The sequence below is a fragment of the Geospiza fortis genome, unplaced genomic scaffold (genome assembly GCF_000277835.1).
Source record: "Geospiza fortis unplaced genomic scaffold, GeoFor_1.0 scaffold333, whole genome shotgun sequence".
In the NCBI taxonomy this organism is placed as follows: domain Eukaryota; kingdom Metazoa; phylum Chordata; class Aves; order Passeriformes; family Thraupidae; genus Geospiza; species Geospiza fortis.
The window spans coordinates 5,418,396-5,425,446 of record NW_005054347.1 but is presented as its reverse complement, the minus strand read 5'-3'; positions in this window follow the sequence as shown (position 1 = coordinate 5,425,446).

Genomic DNA, 7,051 nt, shown 5'->3' with positions numbered 1-7,051 from the left:
TTATGTGATTTCCAGCAATCCCACAGTCAGTCATTCCTCTCCTGGATGAGCACAGCCGCAGGCTCTGCCCCAGAGCAATGCCTGTGCCATATGTTGGCTCTTGGCTGCCAGAAATTTCTGCTCAGAATTGTCTCCAGTTCTGTGCAAGAAGCAGAACCACAAAGGGGGTGGCATGGGGAAGGATTTTCTCCTGACTCTTCAAAAGGACTCTGCTCACAAATCCATGACTCTGACTCAGCCTTGTTGAGCCAGGTCTCTGTGCAGAGGATCTCATCAACAAGAGGGATCTGTAATCCCTTCAGACAGCTCTTTGAACAGCCCAGGAGCTCTTTGAGAGAGCCTGACGTAACTTCTGGAACACTGGAAACTGTTAATCACCCATTTTATTTTGTTTTAGCAGATAGAAGTAAGAGATTCTGAAAAAAAAAAAACCAACAAACAACAGACCAAACCTACAGTCAGACTACAGAAAAATAATTTTGTTAGTTAGCATCTGAAATGTTTCTTCTTTTGGGAAGTCATAGGCTTCTGAGGTTTGAAATCTATCTATAATTTAAAAATAACTTGTGTGTCTCCAGCTTTCAGAGGGTCTAACTGAAAGGAAAATTTACTAATCCAAGAAATAACTGAATAAAATCATCAATAATCAAGTAAAATATGTTTGAATTCACCATCCCTGGTAGATCACTTGCATTTGGCTCCCTGCAGTCCTCTCAGGAGCTCAGTGCTCCTGAAGGAAGTGTGTCAAACAGGCAGCCTTTTCTGTGGTTTGAATGCCACTCCCAAATTGTCCAGGGCTAACAGAGCCCCTGCACAGCCACTTCCAGTGTGTGGAGAGCCTCAGCATCATTTATGTGTTTTCTATACGCTAATAAACCAGCCACTCCCACAGACAGGGATATCTCTGTAAGACACTTCCTTTTCTACAAAGGAAATGTAGTTCTGAACACTCCATCCACAAACACTGGTCTTGTTGCCTAAAACATTGAGAATCTCAGAAAAGGTTTGAGTGGTTTGAGTGGCCAAAGTTGGATTTTTTAATTTTTTTTTTTTTTTTTTTTTTTGCATTCTGTCCTTGATTTCGCATCTTGGATCTCAGTATTCAGCGCCTGGCAAATGCACTCTCCAACTGAAGTCTGGAAATCCCTGATGAAAAAGTCACAGAATGCTGTAGCTGTGGGAAGGATAAAGATCTAGGAACCAGACTCTTTGCCTATTTTCCACACAGCACCATGTCATTTTTGTATGAATTACTTTTTATAAATGATATAAACCACATTTTTATGCTTTCACTAAGGAAGACAGTATTTTTCATTTTCTCTTGGAGAAAATCTCCTTTCCCCAGCAATCTGCAGGTCAATTTGTGCAACTTTCAAGATATTGTTGTCTGTACAAAAGCAGAGTTTATTTCAGGCTTTTCTAAAGCATTGGGATGGTTTGGTAAAACCAAGGGGGAAAGGGTTATTCATATTCCTTAATGTAATTGTCTTTTAATTTAGAGATGTCAAAATTTTATGGCAGTCTTTATTTACTTTCACTTAGCTCCTAAAGAACAAGTATGACTTCCAGATTTGCTACAAAGCAAGTAAAAAGGCAGTAAATGTAAACCAAACTGTGATTAAGAGCCTGATTCTGCTGATTAAAATCACTGGTCAAACACACTCTGACTCCAGAGATCAGATCAGAACCTTTACTGCACTGGATCCTCTCCAAAACCCACTAAAGTCAATAGGAGTTTTTCTTTTGAGCTCAGTCACTGGGTGTCTGTCTGCCTTTTTCTCTTGTAAATTATAAATCACCAGGAGGAGTTTAATCTTGTAGTTTCCAGTGCCAGTGTGACATTTATTTTAACTTTGGCTGTTGACAAAGCACCCCGCATCCTGCATTTCCCTTCTGGCAATCACATGTCTATTCTAACTCACATGTTACTGTTCTGTCAGGGATTTCATTTTACTTGTTCTCTGCTTATTGCCATCCACTTCTCCAACCCTCCCTTTTCATCTGTCCATCACATTTGGCAGGAAGAAAAATGGATCTATTTTGCAATACCAATTTCAGTGCCACTTGCCAGTCCAAATAAGAGTTGTGTATCTAACACACCATACAGGGGCTCAGTTTCTGGATTTTGTCACAAGAGCTGTATTTTCTCAGCAGCTTATTAACAGCGTGTGTTTGGGGTGAAAATTAAGCAAATGGAAAAAGGATGTCACAGCAAGGAGCTGTGTTGCAACACTTAGGTTATTATATTGCATTAACTTAAACAAAGACTGTTTAGCCATGTTATGACTATGATTCTCATTCATTCCAGTCCCTCAAGAAAATGTATTTGAAAAGAGGCAACTTTGCTCAGTCAATTTCCCCTTGGTCAAAATGCTCCCAGGTGCCACTCCTGTGAATTTGACAGGAAAAAAAAAATGTTAACAGAGTAGAGCTTGGGAAGGGGGGAAGGGGGAGATTGCCATAACTCTGCTGATGCCAAGAATAAGAAGAATAATGGGAACCGCTGCAGATCGGAAACTTTCTTTCGGTCATTTATCAAGCCCATATTATTTTCTCATCTTTCACTGTCTTTGGAGCACATGTGTCAGGTGAACAAAAAGAGTTACAAGAAATCTTGAATTGCGCTCTGCTTTCCCAGAAAAATGTGCTGACCATCCAGCGTGTGCCTGAGGTCAACCATGAAGCTTTTAAACAGTCTCTGGATCCATAAATAGCCCTTGGAAAAGGCTCACAGTCAGCTGAGGAGGCTTTGAATTTCTCATTCGAGGAAGGAGCCACGCAGGATTGCTCAGCACCATCCCTTTGACTGTCTCTTTCTCACATCTGGCCAATGACTTTGTTGCCTAAATGGGAGCTGAGCAATTCTGGAAATTGGACTCTAAGTAGAAAACATTCCCACTTCTGCTTCATCACTCGTGTTCATAGGGAAATAAAGCCCCGTGATGCTTTTACCATATGTGGATTTGAGAACAATTTCTAAATCCCCCATGCCTGAGCCATAGCTTGCTGAACAATTCCCAACAAGTACTATTCCTGATAAGGGTAGAAATTATGCAGGTGGCTTTGATAAGTTGAACTTCTTGAGTGACCTAATTTAAAGACAGCTATTCTACCTTGCCAGGGCCCAGCCACTTGGTGAGCTTTAGCCTGAAAGCTGTCACTGCTCAGATGAAAGGGACAGCTGTGTCTGTCAGGCCGGTCTCATTGACCTCTGAAGAGAAATCAGTCCCCTCATGTGTTGCAACAACGGGTGCTGTGCCCTTTCTCCCTGTAGGATATCCCACTTTAAGGTCTTGCTTCCAAGTCTTTGCATACAGATCACAGCCTGCAACTCTTTTTTCCTTCCCTGAATTGGGCATAAAGCTGTTAGAACACAATTTCCACATTCCTGACAGGAGATGCTGCCTTCAATCTGACCATCTCCTACTGCTCTGACAAACACATCTGGTTCCATGCTGCCCTTCATTCCCTACCCAGGCTGTGCCCATCTTCTCCTGTTTATTCTCAAAGACTCCCTTTATCCATAAAGCAGACAGCACCATGAGACCTGTTAGCAACCAGGCAGGGGAGGAGCTGTGTCTTGGCTCCTAAAACACACCCTGCTTGTGGCCTGCTGATAATTGCCCACCTGATCACAAAGCACTGCTGTTTCAGATTCCATCCACCCATCCATCCACTTCTCCTGTGTCAGCTGGATCCAGGGCAGGTCTGGAGTGGCATCCAGCAGGGAACACTCACCCAGCTTCAGGGTATGAAAAAATGGGCAGCACTAAACAATACGTGTTGTTGAGCTGTGAAACTGCTTGCCACAGGAAACTGTGGGTACAAAGGGATTTAGAATTAGCTAGGTAAATTCCTGGAAGCAAAATTCACCAGGGGCTATTAAATACCAAGGCACTATGTCTGGCACAGGAAATCCCAGCACCACAAATCACTGGCCCTGAGCCATGATCTGCATGCCCTGATATTGTGCATTAAGAACCTAGTACAGCTGACTGCCATGCACAGGGTACTGGGATGGATGAGCCTCTGGCCCTGAGCAGCTCAGCCTGTGTTTCTCTACAAATAGATGAACTGGGACTAAATATCACATTTGGCACTAATGTTTCTCCATTCACCCAGCAGCATTTCTATCAGCAGCACTCTCCAAGTGGCTTCTGCCATGACATCTGGACATCACATAGCACCTGAAGCACATTAAGCTTTTTCAGCAGGTAATAAACCCCTGGACAGTGTAGGGCAGGCGAGCCCTGGTCTCTAAATACCCATCACGGACATTGCTTTCTCCAGCAATTGCCAAAGCCTGCTTTAGATTAAACTGCTTCAGACCAGCAACTGCAGAAGGGCGAGGCTGGAAAAGGAAGTCTCTCTTGTTTTGTTTGGGCTCTTATTTTACTGCTGATTGGTTGTTTTGGGGTTGTTTGGTTTCTGACAAATTATTTAAAGGACAAATACAAGGCTAGACAGCTGAATGCATCAAAAAAGGTCAGCCAGTTTCTCAGGCTACTGTCTTTTTCCAGCTGTTCCATCTGAGAAAATGAATCAGGCGGGGCTGGATCTCCCTGGTTGCTTTCCACAATGTAAAGTAGACTTCTTTGATACAAAGCAAGGGGCTGGGGAGGTTAGAGGGTGCTGGGGTGGTGATACCACACAAGATGCCAGCAAGACCCCTCTCCTTGTTGGGCAACTGCTCTTTTTGGAGCCATTCCCAGCATCCCATAGCCAGCACCACTGTCCATCAGTTGTTCAGCTGTGGGTCTGGGAATGATGCAAAGCTGGAGCCTTCCTTCAAAACTTCACAAACTCCACATATTACAGGGAAGTCTGGGCCACAGCAATGGGAAACTCCTTGTGAGACAGAGGCTGTGTCAGTCTGTCCCCTGCAGCCCTCTCTCCGGAGCTGCCAAGCACGGCTTGCTCAGTGCCACCAGTGTGTCACCAGGTGCACAGGAACAAATGTGGGGCTCCCTGAGATTCCTCTGGGAATTCTTCCGCTTTTGTCTTGTCCTCTGGAAGTGGGGCAGCTTAGCCTGGAAAGGGCTGCATCAAGGGAATTGACATAGGAAAGGAAAGGAAGGGAGGAAGGGAGGAAGGGAGGAAGGGAGGAAGGGAGGGAGGGAGGGAGGAAGGGAGGGAGGAAGGGAGGGAGGCAGGAAGGGAGGGAGGAGAGAGAAAGAAAGAAAGAAAGAAAGAAAGAAAGAAAGAAAGAAAGAAAGAAAGAAAGAAAGAAAGAAAGGAAAGAAAAGAAAAGAAAGAAAGAAAGAAAAAGAAAAAAAGGAGAAAAAAGCAAGCATGCATTTCTGATGACAGCTGCACAAACGTGCCTTATTCTGGCAGATCTCTCAATTAAAATCAAGCCACCCTAATTTAAGGGGAAAATAAACACAGGCCTTATGTTATGTGCTTTGCTTTCAAAAGGAATCAGCCTGAGGAGAGGCAGCAGGGCCCTGAGCTGGGGATGGCTGGCTGTGGGGGGAGGCAGGTCCTGCTGGCCCAGCTGCTGCCCCAGTTCAGGGCTCTGGGCAGAGGGGAGGGGGCTGTCCCAGGTGGGTCTGGGGCAGACACTTCAGTGCAGTGACCCCAGCTCCTTTCCAGCTTAGTCCATATCAGCCAGAGGCCACGAGGGACAGGCTGGACAGTCTGCCCTGACACTGCCCCGTAGGGTGAAGAATTAGGAAGTTCAAAGCACAACAATGTATTCTCATGTTTTTCTTCTCCCACATTTCTGAGTAAAAACGAGGCCACTTCCCTTGCACACAGCTATTCCAACACGACTGGAGAGCAGCACGAGGGGCTGCTTTCAGAGCAGGCAGGCTGAGTGCCACTCACAGGGAATCCACACAGCCCCTGCCCTGCCCTGCTCTGCTGCAGTGCTCCTGCATTCTCCAGGATGGGTAAGAAGAGCCCTCCCATAACTGCATGATGCCTACATCCCTACCTGGGTATAGCAAAACTTGCTCAAAAACCTGTCTGTCCTTCTGCTGCTGCCTTTTTTCCTCTTCTCACTGAATTCATGATGAAATAAACAATCACCATCCACCTTTGGATATGAAATAGCTGGAATCAAATGAGATAGCATACAGAGTTCCCACTGTGTCTCCCATGTTTTTTCTTATAAATTTAATTATGGAGCACTCTCTGTGTGTGTAGACACTCTCTGTGCCACAAAACAACCAGATAACACAGCATAGGTAAAACTCTACAATGAATTCTGGGGCTCTTGTAGACATCTCCCAGCCTAGCACAGCCTCAGCTTGCACAGGGGATCTACTACTGGGTTGGGATGGAAGAAATAAAAAAACACAGGGATGCAAATTTCCAAGGCTCTGGGGAATTGTCAAAGGGTCACTTGCCCAGGCTGGACATCAAAACTCCTCATTTGCTGCACAGAAAGAATTTGCCAGAATGTGCAGAGGAAATTTTTCAAAGGAAGAATTTAAAGAGTGTAACAGCAGGAAAAAACTGGAAACTCTTCAGCATAAGCTCTCATGGATTTGGGTCTGGATTGCAGAAGTTCAAGAGATCAAAGCAGTAGCAACCAGAAGGGGCAAACCAGAGACAGCATGCAGATAAAAGAAGAGATGAAAGCCAAAGAAAGCTTGGACAGGAGGCTGACATTGGTAAATGAGGAACTGGAGCTGGATTAAATGGGTAGTGCTTGATGTCTTGTCTAGCCCCTTTTTTGGCTCCATTGGCTCCTGCAGAACTGAAGCTGTGGGGGCTGGGGGGAATGGGAAAAAAGAATGCAATTTTCATTTTCTGTCCTTGCCAAGGAAAGCTTCTCTGTGTGAATAATCTCTGTGCTGCCTGTGGAAGGAGCCTGTGCAAGGAGCTGGGACAGCAAGGATCCTCCTGGGGATAAAAGCTGCTCAGGGGGTCAGTGGACCCCAAATTGAGCATAGGCTGCCCAGAAGTCCCTGGTGGGACACACCTTTGTCCTACACATTTGACCAGGGATGCACAGTGCTTCTTACACCTCAGGATCAGATATGGATCTGGCCTTTAGACAATAAGGAACTTTTTTAAGCTGGGAGGTTATCTTTAGCTTTTA